Source organism: Saccopteryx leptura, chromosome 2 (genome assembly GCF_036850995.1).
Source record: "Saccopteryx leptura isolate mSacLep1 chromosome 2, mSacLep1_pri_phased_curated, whole genome shotgun sequence".
NCBI classification, from domain to species: domain Eukaryota; kingdom Metazoa; phylum Chordata; class Mammalia; order Chiroptera; family Emballonuridae; genus Saccopteryx; species Saccopteryx leptura.
Genome location: NC_089504.1, coordinates 95,600,993 through 95,625,760, shown reverse-complemented (window position 1 = coordinate 95,625,760; position 24,768 = coordinate 95,600,993). Strand labels below are relative to the sequence as shown.

At 43.8% G+C, this 24,768-nt stretch overlaps 1 protein-coding gene across 8 annotated transcripts in view; it reads left to right on the top strand.

Moving 5' to 3' along the window:
• The window catches only part of AOPEP (aminopeptidase O (putative)), a 385,199-nt gene that overhangs the window by 308,244 nt on the left and 52,187 nt on the right, over nt 1–24,768 (top strand). The window contains exons 14-15 of one of the 8 annotated variants that reach the window (XR_010749228.1): nt 18,043–18,125; nt 19,263–19,411. The exons of 6 other annotated variants lie outside the window; for them this stretch is intronic. The gene's annotated coding sequence lies outside the window, so the exon portion shown is untranslated. Of the gene's footprint in view, nt 1–18,042; nt 18,126–19,262; nt 19,412–24,768 lie in introns of those variants that run through there. One more of the 8 variants, XR_010749229.1, reaches the window with a different exon arrangement.

The following is a 24,768-nucleotide window of genomic DNA, read 5'->3' as shown; positions in this document are numbered from 1 at the left end:
TATTTTATTGAAATATTTGAAACTGGGTGTTATGAGCGGGTCTCCATTTTTTCCTTGTAAATTCCTAACTAATACATAATTTATTAAACTCTGAACCCAGGTCTCAAGTTAGATCCGGTTTCATGAGATCTTGAGTGTTTTTATTTTTTTCTCTCGCCCTTTTTAAAAAGCTGGACCAAGGAATAATTGCTGATAAAATGTGTTTTGGTAGCCTCGGGAAGGTAGTCTGATGTGTATTATTTTATAGCATTGCATTTATATCTATAGATTTATTATTATTTTTAAGATTTATATCTTAAAAAAATATTCTGAGAAATCTCAGTGTACTATAAAATTCGTTATTTTCAACTAGCGTAACTAGGAAAATGAAAGCACAGCCCCTCACTTACCTTCAGATACTTATTTACATATTTTAAAAAGAACAATTCATATAATAATAGCTGGTGCTTGTCATGTGTCAGACCCTGCGCTGCTAAGTGCTTTCCCGGTATCCGCTCTTGTAAATGTACATTAAAGTAGTGTCATGAAACAGCAGTGCCATGCAACGGTGCTGTAGGCTGACACATACGCTTTCTGGAAGTAGCTGAGATACAAACAACTCAAATATATAATTGCTGTAGAGAAGAATGCTTTGGGCAAGATGTAAAAATTCTTTTTGACCCAGACTATTGACGGTTCTAGACCACCAGCATATAAAGCACACATTTCTAAAGTAGGAAAATCCCAACCCGGCATGTATTTTTAAAGCACTTGAAAGTGTGCAGGTAATTATACTATTGTTGATGTTAGCATTTTTGGTGCCAGCTCTCAGCAGCTCTTCCATGCCATGGAAGATGAAAGGCATTTTAATAGAAGGCATCAGAGTTTGGATGGGAAAGGGGGGCAGGCAGAGGAAAATTTTTTGACTTTTTAGTTACTTTTATAGGAAGCATTAGTTAAGTTCCCGTGGCAGAATGCTTTACTTGGTAATCCTTCCCATCTTAGGCATTTTAATGAGCTGTGGTTTTGCCTGGTATCATAGGCAGTAATAAGATGCATTATTTTACCAGCACCTACGTGTCGATGTAGCTTGGGGCCTTCATTGTTTCCATTAATCTTCTGTTTTAGGAGGCTGACACTACCATGTATTTTTAAGTCCAGCAACATGTATTTCATTGATGTTTCTGGGTCTCTGCAACACAAGGAAGACGACAGTCAGGCCTTGAATCACCAGTCCTTGGAAAAGGATCTGATCACATGTTGCCTTGATAAATATTTGTTGACTGAATTGGATGAATGAGTCCCCAAAACGGCATTTATCTTAAAAAGTCATGCCTGGCTATTGCATTAAATTTTTTATTAATATTTAGATTTCTGTTTAATTATTTTGTTCTTTAATGGCAGAGGTTGTCATTATAGTACATTTGGTAGAGCTTTCCTGGCTGGGTCTTGGGTCCCCTTCTTCAGTGCTTCTACAGAAAAAGCTCAGAGCCAGGGAGAATGGATGCTGGGCCCAGCTCTGCCAGGTTCCATGTTCCCTTTGAGTTTCCACTTGACCTTTGCTTTCATCTGAAAACCCTTTTATTTAATAGGCCATTTAAACCAATTTAATTATAAAATTAATATTTGTACTTGATTCTTTCATATAGTTTTATGCTATATTTTTCCTCTTGTCCATTTTTTTGTTTTTAAGAAGGTTTGAATTTCTGTTCTAATAGTCATTTTTGACATGACATAAATTTGCCACTCCTGCCTACTTTTTTTTTGGATGTGTGTATTGATCCTTTGCGTGATAGTAAAATTAGATACTAACCGTTTTTGCCCTTTACTTTTTATCTTGTATCATGTGACTTGAAATACTATCTTTTTACTTCCAGATAAACATCTTTAACACAGTCAACAAGTTTATTGTATTTCTCATACATTCCTCCTGTTCTTCTCCCCCCACTTTGTGGTAGCTGTGCTATGTTTATGATGTCAGAGCATGTAGACATTATAATACTGTATCTTTCATAAAATCACTTTGTAAATCTGTATATAATGCACATCATCCGCCCATTATTGTCAGTCGTTTTGGTGTTTCGAAGCTAGTTCTGTAGTAGATTTCTCAGGAAGGGCTTGGGGCAGCTGTATTTCCTGAGTTCTTGCGTTTTTATAAGTTTGTGCTCCTTATAGGTTAGTGGTTGGTTCAACTAGACATAAAATCCTCAGCTCATATTTTTTTTATTCAAGTATCTTAAGTATGCTGATCCATTAAGTATGCTGATCCATTATCTTGCATGAAGTCTGGTGCTGGTCTCATTTCTTTCCCTTAACAGTGACCTGAACTTTTCTCCTGGATGCCAGAATTTTTTCTTTAAATTCTAGAATTTTTATCTCTAATATGTCTCATTGTGGGTCAGTTTTTCTTGTTGTCACTTGGCTTTTGAGCTTTATTTTTTTTATTTGTAAAATGAGATTCATGATGACTTATGAAGTGCTTTAAATGTACATTTTATTTTCTTATTGTTAGGAACTTTACATTTTATAGGCATTTGGACTTGAGTTGGCTTTATATCTGTGAGAAATCTAAAGTGGACACTGATGTTTATTTGTCTGTGTCCTGGCAGTAAGTAAACTCCCCCTGGTTCCCCGTGGTACACAGGCTGTCCGCACCTGCGCGGGGTGGGTGAATCCTGGCCTAAAGCTCGGTGCTTTTTGAACTGTCTCATTTAGAGAATCCTATCTCTGTTTCATTCTTCTCACACTGTTGCCCATTGTATGTTAGTTTACCACACAAAAGTCTGAGTTTACGTGATCTTAGTTTATATGTGCATAGAACAATGCACAGAGAAAAAGCGAAAGGTCTCTTACTTTTCAGGTAATGAGTAAGGCTAAGAACCCAAGTCTGTCTGTTCAGCCAGCATGTTTCTGTGGACATGTTACACATAAGGCCCCGTGTGAGAAGGTGCTGGAAAATACCAAGGAAACAGGAGATGTCATTTCTGGCCATGGGAGAGAAAACACAAGTTATATCAAAAATCAGTTACAAAGCAGCATGTGATAAGTAAATCCAAACCAGGGTAGCACAAACAACGGACATGCATATATGATGCATTTCACCTGAGGCTGCCCTGGGCTAGAGTTTCCATGCCTGGGCCTTGTTTTGATAAAGCAGCCCTTTAAGCACAGAGGCTGGAAGTCATGGTGGGGAATTGGGTAATTGAATCAGCCGAATCCATTTTAATGCTTTTACCTGATTTGTAAGCACAGATAGGGATGTGAGAGATATATATATATATATATATATATATATATAAATAGTCTTATTGTCTTTATTTGAATATGTGATTTTTAAAAATAAATGCATCCATTGCTTTACCAGCAAAGCTGGAACCCATCATAGAAATTCGGCTGACACGAATCACGGTGATGTAGAAACCCAAGGCTAGAAATGTAATAGTGTCTATAAGTCTGTATATAACACATCCTTATTAAATTCTATGTTTATTTAAACAATTTATTTACTAATTTCACTGCGTATTTGCAACATGTGAAAAAACTCTGTAAGGGGTAGAGGGTACAGAGATGAATGGAAAATGGTCCTGAAAGAGTTTACAGTTGAGAAGTAAAAAACTATGAACAGTAGAACACAGAATGGAATCCAACCCTGTCAGAGGTACAGTACGCAGAGCCGTTGTGTCTCCATAAGGAGAGGAAGGCCTGTTGTTTCGGCTGTTTGTGTTACCTACAGACCTTGCCCAGGCTGTGAGCAGGACACAAATGTTCGTTTCAGTTCATTCAACTGTTATTTTGTAGACCCAAGGACACCATGATTTCTGTTTTTAAAAATCAGATTGACTTCGTAAGAACATACTGCAGCTGTGAAGTTGGTGTTTCTCTTTGGCTCATGAAAGTGAAATCGGCATACTGCAGAGACTTTTTAGGTTCCCTCTGAACGTGGGGACATAGAGTTTTCAATCTGTTTCACACTATTTTCCCCCTTTTATTTACATTAAACTTTGACTGTTTTTGTTTGTTTGTTTGTTCACTCTAAATTTTTGGTTCTAAGGCAGAGTGAGAAATGAGAGTATTACGGGATTAAGGGTGGTGGTGACTTCAAGTTCCAGAGCTCCTAGAGTTTCCATGTCTTGTGGTTTTTCGATCTTGTTTTCTGTCATCCAAAAAGTATCCCACATTTTCAGCATCACAGATACAGCAGGACGTCTTTTTATTTATTTTTAATGTATATATTTTTAAATAACTAGTTATATACCCTTCGTATTTTCCTGAGGATGAGAACAGATAGACTTGTCAGGCGGAGACAATGGTGGCTTTAAGTGTGTATCCAGAGCATTTTAACATGTTATGTATCTTCCTGCGAGTCAAGAAGTGTTGGTTTTTCCATGCACTAAGTTCTAAATCTACATCTGTAAAGATTCAAATTTTATATGTATGAAAGCAGGAAAACAAACTGATTTATGATAATTAATACCAGGGAAACCATGTAAAATGAGGAAAAAAATGATTTCAGGATATATGTTTTTAGTTTTCTGGCATTTTCATAGAAAAGGCAACTATAGTCATTTTATGTGGCTTTATTTATAACTGAAAGTCATAAAGCTCATGCTTTTAATTTTGTGTGGCAATTTTCATTTGGAATCCAAGAAAAGGAAGTCATGCTATCCATGAAGGCCATGAGATATTAAAGAGAAACAGCAGGGAGACTTTCGAGGAGACATAGAACAGACTTCTGGATCATGTTCATATACTTTCTGATATTTTTTCACAACTGTCAAACACACAAGCCTTAGTTTTCAATGTTGAAGCTGCACCTTCAACAGCAGATCATAACAGTAACCGGGAAGGATGCTGAGTGCTCCTGCAGAAGCTGCAGGTACTGGTTCTGATTCTTTCTCTCAGCCACCTTACTGAGTTCTATGTCATGTATATTTTATAGGCTGCAGAATTCACCCACGTGCGGGTGGTTGGATTTTAAGACACTTAGACAGTTGTGAAACATCACCACAGTCCAGTTTGGGAACATTTTCATCACCAGAGAGCTCCCTTGTACCTGTGTGTTGTCCAGCCCCGTCCCTACCCCAGCCCAGACAGTGGTTAATCTGCATTCCATCTTTATCATTTTGCCTTTTCTGGAAATTTCATATAAATGGGATTATACAGAACTTAAGATTTTGGATCTGGATTTTTTTTTAATTATAATAGTTTGAGGTTCAGCAGTGTTGCATGTATCTGTAATTTGTTTCTTTTTATCATGAAATTATTACATCATGTGGATGTACATTTTATTTTTCTATTTGACAGATGTTTAGATTTGGGGGGGGTAGTTTTTGGTTATTATGAATAGCAGCACCTTGACCGTATTTCTCTTAGGCAGATACCTAGGACGGGCATGGCTTGGTCGTGTTGTGGGTGTATATACTGCTCATAAAAATTAGGGGATATTTCAAAAATGAATATGAAGCGATAAAATATCCTCTGATTTTTGTGAGCAGTATATTTAACTTTTGAAAAACCTGTTAAACTGTTTTCCAAAGTGGTTGCACCATTTTACATTTCCGTCAGTGACTAAGGTTCCTAGTTTGTCCACTGCATCATTAGCACTTGGTATTGTCAGACTTTCTTTTAGCCATTCCTTGTGGGTATTGAGTCATCCCTTTTATACGTAATGCTCTTATTTCTTGCCAGGGTCCAAAAGTGTCGAGATACCCTAATGTGCCTTTGTCCTCCATTTTACAGGTTGGAAGGCAGTGGCACAGTGAGTGGGAAATTAAATGTCTCACCCAAGGTCCCCAAATGAGTCATTGAACCCACAGTCTTCATGCATCAGAGTTGCCACAACCGGCTTTTGTTCCGACTCTGGGCTCCCTGTGACTCGGGATCCTCTGTGTCCTCACCATGTTGGGTGTGGCTTCTCTTTGCCCTTTGTAGATCGAGCCATTCTTACCCTCTCTGGAATTCTGTCTGGTGAAATCCAGTTATTTTCCACAGAGGTGTGCTCCTGTCTTCAAGAGGTAGCCCTCTCTGCTCCTCAGTTGTAGTGTGCTGGCCTTGGGTGGCTCCGGCCTGGCTTCCAAGGTCGTCAGTCCCGCGCTGACTGTGCCATGCATGTTTTTCTGTCCAAGGAGTGGATATTTCCCTCAGCAGAGCCTTGTGGGAGAAGGGAGGTGAGCTATCTGAGACAGCTGGCCGCTGCTGCATATTTCGCACAGTAGAGCGCCTGTTCAGGAGGAGTGTGAAAGGCTGAGTACCTGGCAGCAGGTGCGCAGCAACTCCGTTCATCTGCATTTTCTTCTCTGTGACCACAAGATAGGAAAATAGCCTTAAGTTTATCTACAGACTTAAAAGAAGTCAGCTTTGGTTTCTTCCTGCTAACTGTACTTTGCTTTGCAGCAGACATGGCAGTGGCACCTTGACAGACCTGTGGGCTGTGTTCCTTTCTCAGCTTCGTGTCCAGGATGACTGGCTGCATCACTGAGTGCTCCTCCACTGTTCGTTCCATTTGCAGCTCTCCGCAGTGTGTCCCTGGCAGCGGGGGAGCCATCAGTGCTCCTGTTCCAGATCGGAAGCCCCAGAGTGTTCTTCAGGTGGTTGATAATATTTGTTTTCTAGCAGAGCTCCATTTTAGATCAATCAGTAATAAGTCATTGCTTTTATTTCTTTTGCTCAAAGTACTTTGAAGCTCCTTTGAAGGCTGGTGGAGCTTATGCAGATACCCAGCTAATGCGCAGCACTTGCTACTGGGCACATAACCCCTCCACGGTCACTTCACACTGTGCCTCTGGTCTGCGGGAAGGTTCCAGCCCACCTCTGTTACCTTTCTTTAGACAGGGTTGCAGTGTTTTAATTTATTTCATGACAAAAAGTGAATTTACAGACAGGTAAAATTATCTGTGGAATGATTGTTTTCTCTGAAAAGATTTTTGGTCACGTTGAGTTTCTAAATGTTAAAAGGAACAGCTGTTGCATCTTTGGAAATCTCGCTTTGGTTCCGTGCTGCCTGCCACACAGGATATCGAGAAGAACTGTAAGCTGAGGTGACTTCAGAAAATAAAATCACCAGCAGCAAGGAGCTATCTAAAGGAACTGGAAAAGTATAAATCACAGTCACGGGAGGAGTGTGCTGATGAATGCAGTGCTGTGAAGCTACTTGAATCCCTAAATACTTGAGTGTGCCGGGCTGCAGAGAGGAAGTGGACAGGGGCGACTATCACGTGGGAAGTTGAACAACTCAGGTTTCACTGTAGCGCTTTTTTGGGGAGCCTGGGCAGGACTGAAGTTGTCAGACTCGGAGAAGCCTTGCAGCTTTTCCAGTTCCAGCTCTGATTTTACATGTGAGAACATGGAGGCCCTCAGAGGGTTTAGGTCGCATGCTGGAAGGCTGGCCTGGGACTAAAAACAGATGTATCCCTTCTTCTTTACTCTTCAGCTGTCAGCGTGGGTGGCTCCCCAGAGTAAGGTGTGGAAGAGGAGCAGGTCTGGGTTCCTCCTGGTGAGGACAAATGTATCATGCTGGTCTTTGTTGTTCTGTGGGGCACAGACACTGAGGGAAGCAGGGACAGAAGTCTGGGAGACTCAGCATTCTCTCCCAGGCCAACCCTTGTGGCCCAGAAACATGTTCAGAGTGGGAGCCTTTTCCTGGTTTACGGAGGACCTGCCCATGCTGGCTTTATCGGGTTTTGAGGGCTGTCACTCCAGTGAACAGGCAAAGACTCCTTGGTGAGACAGTCGGGTCTGCAGGCTTGGTGTGAAATTTTACTTTTCATATTAAATCAGCGAATTTTACAAATCATAGGTTAATTGAAATTTTTGTGATATTTGTCATAGACCAAAGCAACTGCAACATGATATTGTTGTGGGTTTTTTATTTTATTGATCGATTGATTTTTAGGGAAAGAAAGAGAAAGAAGTTACTGATTTGTTGTTCCATTTATTCATGCATTCATTGGTTGATTCTTGTATGTGCTCTGGCCAGGGATCGAACCTACAACCTTGGTGTATGGGGACAGTGCTCTAACTACTGAGCTATCCAGCCAGGGCTATTGTATTTTTTTTTAAATCAAACGTAAGTATGATCAGATAATTAGGCATTTTATTTTGGAATGAGGTAAAGGAACCCTCACAAATGCCTTTTATTCAGTTTGTGCAGATAATTTTGTAATATATAGTTATTCATACCTAATGTATTACAAATTTAGAGGTAAGTGTAGTTTTTCTACAGCTTCTCTGACTTGGCTGTTTGCTTGCAGCCCAAATTATACCTCCTCCGTCCCAAAATAGTGTGGGTAAAACTAATGCTGAGCTTGGATTATGCAAGGATTAGTATTCCAGAGTTCCTGTACTGTTGGCAAGGCAGAGTGAGGAGGGATACAGTGTTTTGTTTAGGAAAAAAGCTGCTTGTGTTTTCTCTGCAACACAACTGGCAGACACAGAAGGATGGTGCCCCAAATAGGCAGGTAAAAAAAAAAAGAAGTAGGTAGTGAGTTGCTGCAGACTCAGAAGTGCCCTCCCCTCCCAGCAGAATGAAAGGTGCTGGAGAGAGGACCTTGGGTGTACCCTGTGGTGCTGATCCTGCCCTGTTTGAGTCTTTATTGGAGATCGGGTTAGTGACATGGTCAACAGGAGCATTACCCAATCATAGAGCACCGGACAAGCTAAAGGATGCTAAACTCTCTTCCAACAAAGGATTACTGATGCACCATTGTGCATGTTGCTCCGGTCCATAAGCATGCAAACACACACACTCATACACTGTATCTGTTTCGTTGGTGACCTCCAAGCATGGGAGGTTTGGGCTGGCCCAGGCCACTGTGTAAACCCTGGCTCTTATCATGGAGGGAAGTTGCAGGTGCTATTTCCAGAGCTGGCGCTGCTTGCCCTGGACTCTGACTCATGCTCAGAGAGCTGCTCTGTGCATAATGCAGAGTCATTGTCATTGTAAGACAGCCTTGGGAGGGGCTCAGTGGAAAAAGTGAAGGAGGAGCATACCAGGCTCCAGAGCAGAAAGCAAGAGAGAAGTATTTTTTGTTTTGTTTTGCTGAACTTCATAATCACTTCTTTTTGGGAACTGCTATAATCCCAGTGGAGTTCCAGGTAATAGGAGAGGGGAAATCTGACTTGTTGCTACCAGCCTTCTTGCTCTTATGTGCAAATTCTTTAACAGGAGGGGCGAAGGAGAGTACAATGATCCTAAGTGATTGTTGTAGCTTCTGAACATGTATTCCTAGTTCTTCAGTTTTTAATATTTTGTATCACACCTGTTTTGCAAACATGCTGTATTCAGAGAAGAGGAGGGGGAGTGTTATAAATATGTATGTGTGACCTTCATTATTCTTAGTACTGTCCTTCAGAAGGATCCCCCGGCACCTGGTGGCTGCGGTGTGGCGGGTTAAGTGCAGAGAAACACCACCGTGGTATTCTTGGTGGGACATTTTCCTGTGGAAACCTGTTACCAGCATATTTGGTAACAGTGTACTTGCTTATTTTTTAAGACAGTTGATTGCAGTAAATCTTAATATCAGAAATTATTAAAATGAAGTAGCTGTTGTAGCAAGAACTCAGTGAGAGGGTGTTAATTGTCAGGATCATTCACTTTCTGAGCAATTTTTCGACTCTAGTTTTCTTAGCAAGAGAATGTTAATCTCTTGTGGATGGATAACTGCTTTTTTCTTTTTTTTAGTCCTTTTCCGAAAACGTGTGGTTTCCATTAACGTCCTTCTCCACAGAACCTGAGAGATGGCTGCACTGATGCCTGTGGGTCATCTGTGCTCTTAGAATTAAATTGAAATCGTGAAGTACCTTTCTCCCCCTCTGTAGTCCTTCAGGATGTGGAATTTATAGTCAGATGGACGGATTAACTGCCCTAGCTTTAGTGCGTTAGACAACTAGCCTGTGTAAGCTTCGGCTTCCTCATCTGTAAGAGAGTTTCTGTAGAGCACTTAGCAAGAGCTGCCACTATGTCATTGCTCACAATATTTATAATATTAATAACATTAATGGTAGTTATCACAGTTTTGGTGATGGTCTTTTCCATGACCATTTTCAGGGTTTAAAGTCCTTTGTCATCTGTGGTATATATTATGAGCATCAAAGAATCTCTGAGAACCAATAGGCTAAACCCCTGGTCGGCAAACTGGCTCGTGAGCCACTTGCGGCCCTTTGCTTTGAGTGTGACTCTTCCACAAAATACGATGTGCGGGTGCTACCTCGATAAGAAACGTACCTACCTATATAGTTTAAGTTTAAAAATTTGGCTCACAAAAGAAATTTCAATCGTTGTACTGTAGATATTTGGCTCTGTTGACTAATGAGTTTGCCGACCACTGGGCTAGACCAAGAAATGTTAGTCACAGGAAGAGTGGCCGTAAGAGTGTGTGTTTACAACATCAGTGTGCCGTCTTGGGCCAGAGCTGAAGTGTCTCCCGCTCAGACTAGGAAGGCATCCTGATGACTTGTTCGGCAGATTCCAGCCCCTCCCAGCAGTGCACCTGTCAGCCAGATTGACCCAGGAATCTGCTTGTTAGGGCCACTCTGTCCCAGGCAAATACCACCTCAGGTTCTGGTGGAAATTTCCACTAGGCTCATCCAAAGAGAGTTTTAGTTGAAGCCATCAGAGCTGTTTCATTTATTTTGGTTCAGGTCTTAATTAAAGTGATCTCAGTTTGCTAAAGGTCTGGCTGTCCAGAAAGACTGTGCTGCTGGTGTCCTGGGTACTGTAGCACTCCAGGGAGCTTTCAAAAACAAGTGATGAGATATTTTCCCCCCCAGCAACTAGAGCAGGCTGAGTTTACAGTAACTAGTATTCTATGCAGAGCTGGCTTGGAATAGTAAGTTTCCCCAGGTGCTGACTTACCAATAGAAAGCCACTTAGATGCAGAAAAAATGGGCCTGGGGTTTGTCTCCAGTGTGAATAACATGTTATGCATGATTTAAAAAGGCTTTGCAGAATGTCCTTGCTTCTGTAAATCAGGATCAATATTTTTTAGAAGGAAGTTTTTATAGATAAGTCATAACATTATGTGATAATCAAACATCATTCCAAGTAGTTAAAAGGGTCATTGGACAAAACCCAGTGGACTGACTTTGGTTTCCTAAATGTAAGGACTTAAACCGCACACGCCCTCTAAATTGTGGGCACACTTGAATATTTTATGTGGAAAGATTTCTTTCTTATGTAGAATAATTTTCATGTGAAATGGGGATTGCCACTCCTGCCCACCTGCTCCCTACTTTTCCCCTGTGAAATTTTCAGTAGAGACAAAGGAATGAGAAAGAAAGTGGGATGGGACCGAGGGAAATGAATCATGAGAAAACACTGCTGGTCAGTGTCATCTGTCCTTGACATTCTGGAATACTCTTACCTTGGTTGACAGAGACCAGCAGTTTAGCCATGGGCTCGTGCGAAGTCATAGGCAGTGTGGGCCTGGAGGAGGCTGCTGGAATGTTCTCCCTGTTACCTCCTGGACAGAGCGCTAGCCACAGCAAGATTTCGTGGGCCACAGCTGCAGTGTTGATGATACATAGGTCGGGGTGGGAGCCTGTCTGAGTACTGCTGCCCTGGAGCCTGTGTGGTTCAGCCCCCGGGGCCTGGGCTGGGGGTCCCCGTGCCAGGGGAGCCCAGTGACCAGCTCCTCTGACAGTGTGTCCCAGTGGAGGGAGCACGTTGGTAGGGAGAAGAGTTTTATTGCTGCCCTCTCAAAATAGAGGAAATACTCAAGGGTGATGGGAGAGGAGGGGATAAATATAGCATTTCCGTTTTCCTGCCTGTTCAGTTCTTTTCCACAGCATCTCATTTCTAATTAGGATGAATTGTCCCATCGACTTCAACTATAAATAATTCCATATCGTTTCTATCAGATTGGTCCTCTGAGCACTTTCATACTTACTATTATTTCTTTCCTGGTCAGAATCTTTGTGCAGGGATGTATAAAACCATTTTAAGATGCTGGTCTTCTCGCTGTGGCCCATGGGCCGAGGCTTCCCAGTGGGACTGCCTATAAGTATGTGACAGGGGCAGTCTCAGTGTCCTGGCTGTGGACAGTCAGGAAACTCTGGAGACTCTAACTGGCCTTTCTTTGCTCTTATTCCTTCCACGACGTGTTTTCCAGAAGGGCGGCTGTGTGTGCTTGCTGCCCGGCCCCTTAGCCCTCTGCGGGTCCTGTCAGCCTGCAGCAGTCACACACGGCCCGGTCTGCGTCCACAACAACAGTGCCGGTTGCTGTCTGGTCCTTTATCCTGCCCAGAGGGGGCTGTCATGAGTCCACAGAGCGAGCTGACACCATGGGTGTGAGGCCCGCCTGACTGAGTGAAGCGGAGCATGTAGTGGTCGGTGCTTGGTAGAAACTGACTTGTTGGGTGATGAGAGGGGAAGGCAAGAAAGGTTGTCTTAGGCACTATAGGTGTGCCCATTTACCAGATTGAGGTTGTTCATTATGCAAAATGATGAAGTTGATACTGATTTTAACAAATACAACCTAACCTTGGGGCTTAGGAGGTGACTTGTATTAGATTTTAGTACATGAGCTAAACATAAGAATTTTCTCATTTCCTGGTTGTTCAGTGTCTATTATCGTGCTTAGCCTTGTGCCCGGCCTGGGCTTGCTCATCACAGAGGTCCTGTGCTCACAGGGTAGTGGACTCTGTGTCCCAGGCCCCAGCCCTGCCCACTGGCAGAGGCAGTAATAAGTAAGCTCCTCGTGGTTCCCGGCTAATAGGGCTATGACCCAGTTTGAACTCCATAATGAGGAAGGAGCAGATTTATTTTCTCCTCTTAAGCATCCCCCCTCCCGTGCTCCTTAATATCTTTAAGAGGAAATGGAATAGTAAAATTCTGCATTCTCATAATGTTAATGGCCTGATGTCATCTTTTCCACTGTGGAGTCAAGAAAGTACGAGGGGCAAATGAACACAGATGTTTCACTTTGTAGCTGCCCAGGGCTTCAGTTGTGGGCTCTCTCTATGTGTATATCAATGTTTTTAACAGCTTGGAGGTGTAATTCTCTGATTGTTAGTAGATTTTCCAAGTTGTACAGTCATCGCCAGTCCAGTTTTAGGACATTGGCATCATCCCACTAAGATTCCCTCTGCTCGTGAGCAGTCACTCGCGTTTCCTCTCCTCCAGCCCTAGGCAGACAGTCATCCACTCTGCTTCTGCAGGTTTGCCTTTTCTGGACATTTCATACCAACAAAATCATGAACTTGTGACTTGTGTGTTTGCCTTCTCTCACTTCGCCTGGTGTGTTTGAGATTCCTACAGGGCGTTCCAGGTATCGATAGTTTGCCTCTTTTTACTCCTGAATAGCATTCCATGGTGTGGATATACCACATTTTGTCTGTCTGTCACAGTGCATGGCATTTGGGTGGTTTCGGTCCCAGTTGGGAGCAATCATGAATAGTGCTGCTATAAAGACTCACAGTTTGCGTGGATACCTAGTAAATTCATGTTTAATGTTTTAAGGAACTGCCAAAATGGTTTCCAAAATGGCTACTCCATCTTCCATTCCCACCAGTGATGGATGAAGGTTCCAGTTTCTCCACATCCTAACCACGGGCTGTCTTTAAGGAATTATCTTAACCTTTAACTCTTACTTGATTCTTTTATATTAAGTTTATTTTGTTTTATTAATTTTAGAGAATTAATTTTAGAGAAAGGAGGGAGGAGTGGGAATCATCAACTCATAGTAGTTGCTTCTCAATGTGCCCTGACTAGGCAAGCCCAGAGTTTTGAACTGGTGACCTCAGCATTCCAGGTCAATACTTGATCCACTGTACCACCACAGGCCAGGCTTACTTAATATTTTTATGAGCAAAAGACAACTAGGAACTTAAGGTTTTTGCAATTTTTCAAGCATTGTTACACATGTTAACTGAAGTTGTAGTCATTGGTACTCTATCCCCTGCAGTCTTTAGGTTCTCCCACTGGCCATGCTTGCACTCATTTAAAAATATTCTCTTTTTTTTCTTCTAAACTTGATATAAATTACGGAAGGTGTGTGTGAGGGAGATGTTAATTGTCTAAACATTGAATTACTTTGAGAAGGAATTTTATTTATTTTTTGGATCTTTTTTTACATCTCTGTTATTCAGACGAAAGATTGTAAGTTTGTATTTCTGATTATGCACGTTGTTCTAATATAAGGTAGATAACATCTGTATATGGAACCATGTTTTATGATGCTATAAATAATTAATGATAAAGTTTCTCCCAAGATCGCTGGCTTGAGCATGGGTATTGGCATGATTCCATGGTCACGGACTTGAGCCTGAAGGTTGCCAGCTTGAGCCTAGGGTCACTGGCTCGACTTGAACCCCAGGTCGCTGGTCCAATCCCTGGATGAGACACATGTGAGAAGCAATCAGTGCACAACCAAAGTGAAGCAATGAGTAGATGCTTCTCTCTCTCCCTTCCTGTGTCTCCTTCCCTCTCTCTTTTCCTCCCTTCCTCTCCCTCAAAAAACAGGTGAGGTTTTTATTTATAGAATTGGGTAGTTTTAAAGGATTCTTTATTAAAAATGCAACTCAGGCTATTTCCAAAGGCCTGACAAAGCTTCACATCATTTGGCATGGCAGGGATCCCTATGCTCTTTTAAGACCAAATGACGAAAATTGTTTACAATTTTTTGTTTATTTTAGGATTTGCAAATATGTTTTATTTGGCAGTGAGTTTATCACATAAACTTATTTTTCTAAACAAATTATATAATGTCATAGCCAAGCATTCTGTTAAAGAAACCCTTTCATCATGGGCGAGGTTCTTGACCACTCTGGCGATGAGCATGTATCTCAGAGCACTCATTGTAGGCCCCCTTTGTCTTTTGAATTTGTGCTTGTTCAAAGTTCATTTTAGCAGTGACCAGGTAGAAATAACATTCTTCAGGGAGCACATGACCTACCCAGAAGAAAGGATGGAGGGGCCCCTGAGCGGCAGACATCTGCGGGAGAGGAGTAGCGGCAGAGATGGCCGTCTGTGGTCCGGCATCTGCACGGTCCGTTCCAGCTGAACAGTCTGCGTGTAGTACTCTGGCCTGCACTAGCACTTTCTCTGAGGGGGCAGTGTGGTATAAAGGAGTGGTTCTCATGGGGCAGAATCACCCTCATGGGGTAACATGGGCATCAGAGTGACTAGGGGTGCTCCTGGCCTTGCGTGGACTGAGTCTAGGAATGTCACACCTGCCATGCACAGCACTTTCCAGCATGGCGAGGGTTATGTACCACTTGCACAGTTCTAAGGTGCCTGCTGGAGAATTATACGGGTAAAAACGCTGTATAATTCTAATATGTGAGCTTAGAACCCAACTCTTTCATGTGTGTGGTTTTAATATTTACTGAACCTTCTAGTAATGCTAATGCCAGGTAAGTCTAATAAGACTCTACACGTTGTTGAATTTTTCCAAGAGTTGTTTGCCATTTCAGAAAATCTTGTCATCAGTGCGGATGCTAATCAGCACACCTGCTTGATTTAGGAGCTGTGTTCACTGGGGGTCTGCCTCTCGTTGTCTCATCTGGTCCTTAGACGGTAAATACTGAAGCCATACCAATGCTTTCTGACCCACTTTCCTTTTCATTTATGTTCTAACTGGGGCATTGTATTCCTGCCCCCCCACTCCATTGTTTGTGCTATGTGTGTTAGGGTATCTAACATCTAAGAATTCCATTTCAAAGTAGTTTGAAAAGTGAGGTGTTGGCTCTAGGTTACAACAGGCTCTTGGAACAGGTTGCTGAGATGCTACATTCTTGTGAATGTGGAGGAAAGTAGTGAGGTGATGGGAGGCAGCAGCAGTTCTCAGAGGATGCCGGGAGCAAAGCTTCCAGGCGATGTGTGTGGGAGGGAGCTGCCTGTTCATGGTGTTCGTGTGTGTGTATGTGTGTGTGTGTGTGTGTGTGTGAGAATTGATTCTCTGATGGGGCTCTGTGGAGTGGCGTTCCCAGGACTCGGCCTTCTGTACTTGCCACTTTCCCCATCAGAACCCTACAGTCACCAGGCCCCGCCTGGGGGGAAACCGGGTGTCAAGAGGCCAGCTCCATATTTCTGAGGAGAGATGTGGCTGAGGTCCAGGGCAGGGACGAGAACGAGGAGTCAAGCTGGCCGAGTTCCTTATGGGCAGTAAGCAGACACAGACGTCCAATCATCTGACCAGTCTCCATTTCCTGGGTCTTTGCCCTCTGTCTGTATGTCCCTGACACACATGCCGTGCCCCTGCCTGACCCTGCAGTGGCCCTTCCAAAGCCAGCGTTTTCTCAGCAGATAAAGTGACGTGGAGCCCCCAGGTGTCCGCTGCTCTTCCTGCATGCTGCACTTCACGCCCTACGGGCTTGGGCTCTCGGGTCTGCGGTCCTCATCCCTCGGTCAGAGAGACCTGTGCTTTCCCAGCTCCCACAATGCTAGCACTGATGAAGGGGTGTAGATTTCCAGTAACAGTCGTGCTCCTCCTCCAATATGTTACTGACATGTTAGACATTTCAAGGTTTATAAGCATTTTCCAACAGCTTATCAGTGGCACAGTGAAGAGGAAAAAAGTTGATTCAGCCTTGGAAGCTCCTGTGGAAGGTTTGCTCAGAGACAGGGGGCTGGAGTGCATCAGTTTTGACTTCATTTGTAATAACCAGGTCCACGGTTAATTATAAAACCTTGAGTTTCCATAAGGCCTTGGCATATGCCTCTGAGGGTCTCTTGGAAAAATCTGAGTGACACGGTGGCAGTGGCGACAGCACACCCAGCAGTGCGGACCGCGGGCTCCCCGGCTCAGCGTGTGCTGGGCAGCCCGTTGGAGTCCAGAGCGAGGGCCCTGCTGACTGCTCTGGCCTGGGGTGTCCCCAGTCTCTGCACATCAGAATCAGGTTTTATTTTCTCGTGTGGTACCCTTCCTCCATTTTTATTTCAGTTCAGCACATTTTGCCTCCTTCTAGTTTCAAACAAACCTACTTGAGCCAAGGAAGTTAACCCTTTTTTTCCTCACTATAAAAGTGACACTGGCTACTGAGAAAATTTAGAAAATACAGAAAGGTATAGAGAAGAAGATTGAAAACTACCAGTAATCCAGTCATCCAGAGAGCTACCCATTTTTAATATTTTGGTGTTTGTTTTAAAGAAAATAAATATTAAAAAAGAAAGAGTGTGTTTTATATTTATGTGACTTCAAGGGTGGTTTATTCAGACTACTGCTTATTTATTTTTTAATTAATTGAATTCAATGATTTTGAAATTCTGCCTTTTTAGAAGGGTCTGTTCTGTGCCTTTCAGAAAAAGTAGCTTGTTTAATGATGAGTTCTGGCTTCCTGGACTGGTGTACTTGAACTATGTAAATCTGTTTGAAACCCGCCCCAGGTGCACTGAGTCAACTGTAAATGCTGACTACGGTCTGATCTCGTGATCTCGTGACTCAATTCGATGGTAGATTTGGGCGGTAAGGGCTGGTGGAATATAGGCATACCTCGGAGATACTGCGGGTTCTGTTCCAGGGTAATGCAAGAAAGGGAGTTGTAATCTTTTTGTTGGTGTAAGATCATGCCTTTAGTTTAACAGCTCTGTGGCGTGCAACAAAGCAAGGTGTGCCTATACTCCTTTTCTCTGTGCCTGTGCCACAGACCAGCACGACTCGTAATTGTCCAGGTCCTGAGTGAGAACGGTATGGAATGAAGAAATAAACTGAGAGAGAAAAAGTATGGGATTGGGAGGTCTGCAAGCTAATGGCAAGCCAGAGAGCAATGCAAAACCCCCGGTTTGCTTTATTATACAGTGCAGAGCCTATGCAAAATAAGGAAGTCTCTGATACAAAGTCACACATCTGAGGCATAAACAGGAATCCCCCCACCATGCATAACTGAAACCAACTAACAGTTGAACAAAGGGTGAGAGGAAGGGCATGTAAATTGCCTCTAGCAACTTACGCAAGTGAGGTGGGGGGAGTGGCAAGGACCCTGTCAGCTTACTGCTAGTCCCCCACACCTCTGTCCCCCACAAATCTAAACTGCAAGGACTCTAAGCTCACATTCTCCCGTATGACTGTGTGACCATCGGTGTAGAAAGTGGCCGCAACCTTACTGGGTCTCCTCTTCCTCTCCCAGCATGAACCAAACTGACATCCGTTTCAAGAACTAAGGGTATGCTACCAGTTCACCTCATGACTTGTATGGAGCTTGTAGCCACGGTAAGGGAATTATGAATGATGACCTCCTGTTTTCTGGCTTTTATTAAAATGCAACTAGTCTTGACTACAGAGTAGCACAAAGGAATCCTGAAAGGGGTACAGTTCTGATTCTTTGCCTCTTCTTTGGTATTTTTGTTTTATTGTTGACCTGGCTGGCTTTTCTGACCATCTTGCTGTCTACACTGGTGCCCATCCTTCCCAGTGAGGCTTGGTCCCAGCCTAGTGGATAGTGTGGCATTTTCGGTGCCCAGTTCATCTGGGGGTGGGTGGGTAGGGGCAGAGGGTGAAGGCAGCACACCCCCTCATACAGTGCGATATCAGTTATTTTGGTAATTAACAGATTTCCTTACATTTAACCTGTGTTTACTTAAATGAAACAAAGTCAGTTCATCTCTATTTTTGCTCTTCATGTATCTGTTCTTTTTACTTTAAAAAGAATGTCAGCAAATGCAAGTGGGCGCCCTTCTCTCCACACATCCAGTAGCAGCACATACTGTGGTTGGTGTGCTACACGTGCTCCCAGAACGCCAGAATATGATGTCACGCAGGTGTTTGTTTTGATGTGAGAAGGAAGTAAGTCCATCAGAGCAAGTTTTTATAGATGTGGATAACTGGTTGAAGCCTCGCCCTCCTCAGAGATCAGGAGCACAGCTCTGTGCTGAGGCAGGAGCCAGCTGGTTGAGCAGGAGGTTAGAACTGCACCCCTTGAAACAGGGCAGTAGCTCCTGGTGTCACTCCCTTGAGGAACATAACAGTGGCTAAAGCTCACCTCCTACCTTAGAGCCTGTTCCAGCCCAGCTCCTGGAGGGAGGGAGGGAGGGAGGAAGGGAGGGAGACTGCAGACACACACTTCCCAAGCAGTGGCTGGGTCATACCATTTTGGGTGGAAATGCATCTCAATTAGGACACGTGAGTGCTGTCTGCTCCCATGTCCTCAACTAGTCCCAAATCTCTGAAGGATTTTCCTGTTTGTGGACTAGGTACCACATCTGGGGGGCTTTGATGTTCTGCATCCCCCACCCCTACTTTTAATTACATGTATTTCTGCTAAAGTCATCTTTTTCCCATGCTTACAGGGACACGAGTAAGTTCTCCGGCTCCTGTGGCTGTTTTTACTTTGTGGTTTCTCTCTTGTAGTATTAGCCATACGTTAAAGGGCCTGACCTGAAGACACAGGGCCCAGGATATCAAACCAAAGCCCGGAAACCCTCTGGCATGACTCGAAGTGGGCCTGGGAACATGCTTTGTCATATGTGTCAGGAAACCCCACCGGCCCTGCCTGAGCTGTCTATAGTGCACCTTCATTTCCGGGTCACCCCTCTGGAACTGCCAGGAGGGCCTCCCGCAGGTACAGGGACTCCCTTCTGGGCCTGAGGGTCTGTCAGTCCACACAGAGCCCATCAGAAGGCCTATCCTTTCCAAGAGCAGAGTGGGCCTTTATTCTGTGATACAGTTGTCTAGCACTGATTTCATAGGATGTGATCCCTTAGAGTTTCCAAATGTCTTCACTGACTAGGGATGTGTGTAAGCTTGTGTGTCATGGGGATAAGGATTCTTCTGATACTGTGCTGAGGACTAGAACACTGGAGCTCCTTTTAGAATGGCTGTTTCTAGGGTTCACATGTGACTTCTAAGGAGATTTCACCTGGAAACAGTGCTCTCGGAGGCACATCTGATGTGGTTTGGGGAGGGAGCCAGCAACGTCAGCCGACACAGAGCGTCGAGAACAGCCCACTGCTGGGTACTGTTAATCTCGGAGGCAGTTCTTTCCCTCTGGGCCACAGTTTACACTAGTCAACTGTGTTTGCCTAGTATGTCCACACTTCACATCTCCTTTTGATACCTTTGTTCCCCTTTTTGGTGCCAGTCTGTCACCAACCTGTTGATCCAGGTGCCTCATTCCCTCCAAGTACCCCGTGTGTCTCTCTGTCCTCACCTGTGATCCCTCAGCCCCCACGGGTGATTCCTTCCCTCCCGCAGAGCCCCTCTGTCCAGCCCCCCCCCCCCAGTGTTCTTCCTCCTAGCCTTTTTTTCCGTGGGCGCTCTGATAGACCAGTACAAATGATGGGCCACACGTGTGTGAGCCTCTCTTGATTTTTGGGTTTAAGAGATTTACTGAAGGACCAGTTCTATAACTCAAAAATTTCCCCTTTCTTGAAGATGAGATATTAGGTTAATTGTATTACCTATAATTAATAATAAATTTAACCTACTTAATATGCCTTTCACCAAAAAGATTACATAGGAAATTTTTGACACTTAAAAATGTGAAGTTTACATTGAGTTCTTGGCAAGATTTAGTGAATAACAACACTACATACAGAAATAGTAAAAATCATATTGTGTAGTAAGAAGTACCCAGAATTCCATGTGTGATCAATTCAATTTGATTTACTATAAATAGAAATTTATAATATCAAATTGCATTATTTGCTTAACAAAAATGGAAATTTAAAATTTTTGTATGTGCTGTTCCCATTTTGTTGGGTTATTGCAGTGAAGCCATTGGACATGAGAGCATCACTTTCTAAATGACATGCTGAGCACATTCCTCTTGCTTTGTCGTCCTCTAGAACCTTGCTTCCAAGTTCTTACATTCATGGTGCTTTGTTCATGGGGTCCATATTTGAAGGGAATGGATTTTTCAGTTATATTTGACATTTTTTAAAAGATTTTATTTATTCATTTTAGAGAGGAGAGAGAGAGAGAGAAGGGAGGAGCAGGAAGCATCAACTCTCATATGTGCCTTGACCAGGCAAGCCCAGGGTTTCGAACCGATGACCTCAGCGTTCCAGGTTGATGCTTTGTCCACTACGCTATCACAAGCCAAGCCTTTAGTCATATTTGAAACATAATCCTATTCTTTATTTTTTTTGCTCAAAGCCAAGATGTAGGCAGAGATCATTTCAAATTTATTCTTATTATATTTTGGATAATAGCTTGGACAGGTGTCTTTGTAAAGGGGATCCTTGATGAGGGAAAATAGGTCCAGGCATCCACTAAAACATTCCCCCTCCCCCATTTCCTCCTTCCTTGCAACATTGGTCAATATGATAGCATAGCATCAGGATGCCAGAGGACAAAACTGGTCAATGCAGATTGAGTTCTCTGACACAGATCATAGATACGAGAGAATTTGAGACACTTACCCTTTGAGAATTCTAAATGGGACAGAAATGGCATGAGGGGTGTGGTTGAAACAGTTTAAAGAGGAGCTAGTCATAAAACTCCATTTGGATATTGGTAATTTTCCCCTTACACCACACCCTGTGGCCTGTGAGGCCTCATTTGGCCTATCAGTTTTTACGTGGGCTAAAGGCATTTGGTAGATGTAAATATCTTCATGTTTTTAATAGAGAAAGCTTGGAACAGTCCTGGTTTCAGTTATGATCACCTGAGAGTCTTTGATTTGGTATGAGCCACACTGAGATAAGCAGATACTGTTTCAGTGATGTAATATGGACAGCTCGGAGGAGGAGCTTGACAAGTAGTCCTTGCTGTGATTCTTTCTAATGGCTGGGTTAGATTCATTGGAACAGTTCTGGTGGGAATGCAGACTGTGCAGCCACTATGGAAAACAGTATGGAGATTCCTCAAAAAAATTTAATCTTTTTAAAAAGAAAAGTCCTTATTCCCTAATTCTCTTTTAAAAATATTGGCCAAAAAACAAAATATATATTTACTTGCTTTTAAAAAGCAAAAATGTGGCATTGCATTAATTTCAGCAGATGTCAGAATAGTGGGTAGTGTTTTTGTTTTTGTTTTTAACTTGGGGAGGACACTGGAGTCTGCTCTGGGAGTCACAGGGGTGGCCTGAGGAGAGGCAGAGGGGAGCCCCAAGTCTAACCTCAAAGTCAGCCTGGGGACTATGAGTCTCAGAGCCCTGTGATGTATTCTTCAGCTTGGCCACAGCTCCTTTCGCAGCCAGTGCCCTGAGTGTTGTCTCTGGCCCATCCAGCTGTGATGGGATCAGATGCGAAATGCAATTTGGTAGGATATGCATTCCGAACGTGGCACTTGCAGAAAGCGGTGACATCTATTAGACTTTCATTAGAGCAGATAGGCTGATGCTTAGTGGGAATACCCTAGATATGTGGGGCGCCTTCAGCCCAAGAATGGGTGGAGCCTGCAGAGACCCCATAGAGGCTTTTAAAGTTTTTTTTCACCGAGAACATCTCTCAGAGCATTGTTGGTAGTTGGGTTGTGATTAACCATTTGAAGAAGTTCCTGGAATAATATTTCTTTTTATTCAACTTTTAGCCTTTGTTGTGACTTAAATAAAAAAGGACTTTCCTTTATGAATCTAACCACTTTATCTTATGAACTCTTTCTGCAGTCATTCTCTGTTTCTTTTAACCAGAAAGCTGGTTAGAGTTCATTGCTAGGAAACAGTAAGTTGGGCAGATAATGATCAAAAGTATTTTTCATCCTTGGCACCCAAAAATCAGTGTCCAAAGTATCGCCACATTTGGTTATAAAAGATGTGCCGAATTTTATTATTTGAGATTACGGATAAAAAGTGTAGTGTGGCCCTGGCCGGTTGGCTCAGTGGTGGAGCGTCGGCCTGGCAGGCAGGAGTCCTGGGTTCGATTCCCGGCCAGGGCACACAGGAGAAGCGCCCATCTGCTTCTCCACCCCTCCCCCTCTCCTTCCTCTCTGTCTCTCTCTTCCCTTCCCACAGCCAAGGCTCCACTGGAGCAAGGTTGGCCCGGGTGCTGAGGATGGCTCTATGGCCTCTGCCTCAGGCGCTGGAATGGCTCTGGATGCCACTGAGCAACGCCCCCTGGTGGGCATGCTGGGTGGATCTCGGTCGGGCGCATGCGGGGAGTCTGTCTGACTGCCTCCCCTTTTCCAGCTAAGGAAAAATGCAAAAAAAAAGTGTAGTGTGCTGGACATCACAGCTCAATGAATTCAGGTGTTTTCCTTGAAGTTTAACTTGCATTTTCCCCTGGAATATTCACATTTCTCCTCCACTCTTAACTTTGTGGAGTAAATAAGATAGAATATTTGCTCGGGGCAATCTAGGAGATTGCTAAAGGACTGCAGAGAGAGGATTTTTTTTTTTTTTTTTTTTTTTGTATTTTTCCGAAGCTGGAAACGGGGAGAGACAGTCAGACAGACACCCACATGCGCCCGACCGGGATCCGCCCGACCGGGATCCACCCGGCACGCCCACCAGGGGGCGACGCTCTGCCCACCAGGGGGCGATGCTCTGCCCCTCCGGGGCGACCAGAGCCACTCTAGCGCCTGGGGCAGAGGCCAAGGAGCCATCCCCAGCGCCTGGGCCATCTTTGCTCCAATGGAGCCTCGCTGCGGGAGGGGAAGAGAGAGACAGAGAGGAAAGAGAGGGGGAGGGGTAGAGAAGCAGATGGGCGCTTCTCCTGTGTGCCCTGGCCGGGAATCGAACCCGGGACCCCTTGCACGCCAGGCCAACGCTCTACCACTGAGCCAACCGGCCAGGGCCCAGAGAGAGGATTTTAGGAGTAGTGAACTGCTCCCATTCCTAAGGCTAGGTCTGGCTTCACTTTCTGATTCACAGTGATCCTGACCAGTTTTCAGATCGAGGCCCAGTTACAAACTGTGATGAGGTGGTGGGGAATTGTGGCCCCTCAGACACATGACCCTGTTTACATGAAAGTTGCTCAGTATAGGAAATGGGTTTAGTGTGGGAAACCTTCCCTTTATCCATTCGTCCATCCTTTTATCTGTGCCTCTTGTAAAGCAAGTTCTTAACCTGTCTTGACATAGGGCAAGGTACAAGTTACCTGAAGAGGCAAGTGCATTAAAGCAGGGTAAAGATAAACACTGATTTCTCTTCAGTGCGACAGCAGATTCCCTGGAAGCTAGATACCATCAACCTTGAATGACTGGGTAGATAGGAATGAACCCAGCCCAGAGTGTACTTGGGAAACATTGTTTCAGCAGCTGCCATCACCAGGCATTAGGCTGTGAATTCTTCTTCTTTTTTTCCTTTCTTTTCTTTTTTTTTTTAAATTAAGTGAGAGGCCGGGAGGCAGAGAGAGGTACAGACTCCCGTATGTGCCCAACTGGGATTCACCTGGCAGGCCCCCTGCCAGGCTATGCTCTGCCCATCTGGGTGCCACTGCTCTGTTGTTTGGCAACTGAGCTATTTTAGCATCTGAGGCAAGGCCATGGAGCCATCTTCAGCGCCCCGGGCCAACTTGCTCAAACCATTCGAACCATGGCTGCAGGAGGAAAAGAGAGAGAAAGGGAAGGGGAGGGGTGGAGAAGCAGATGGTCGTTTCTCCTGTGTGCCCTGACTGGGAATTGAACCTGGGACTTCCACACGCCAATGCCAGGCTGATGCTCTACTGCTGAGCCAACCATCCAGGGCCTATGCTGTGAATTCTTCTGTGCTTTGGTTTCTAGGAAACTTGTGCAAATTTTAAATCTGAATAAACACGTACACACACTTCTCTACTCCCCACCCCCCAAAATAACTGGATAAAATGATTGAAAGCCTAATGACATTAATCCCTGTTTGCTCTAACCCTGGGTAACCATAGCAGACAAATTCTGGCCCCTACCTGGTTATTTAGCAATTTTGGGGGTTAAACCTGGCCAATGAAGACAAAGCAGCTGTGAATAACTCCTTCTGTTACAAAATGATTAATGTTTCTAT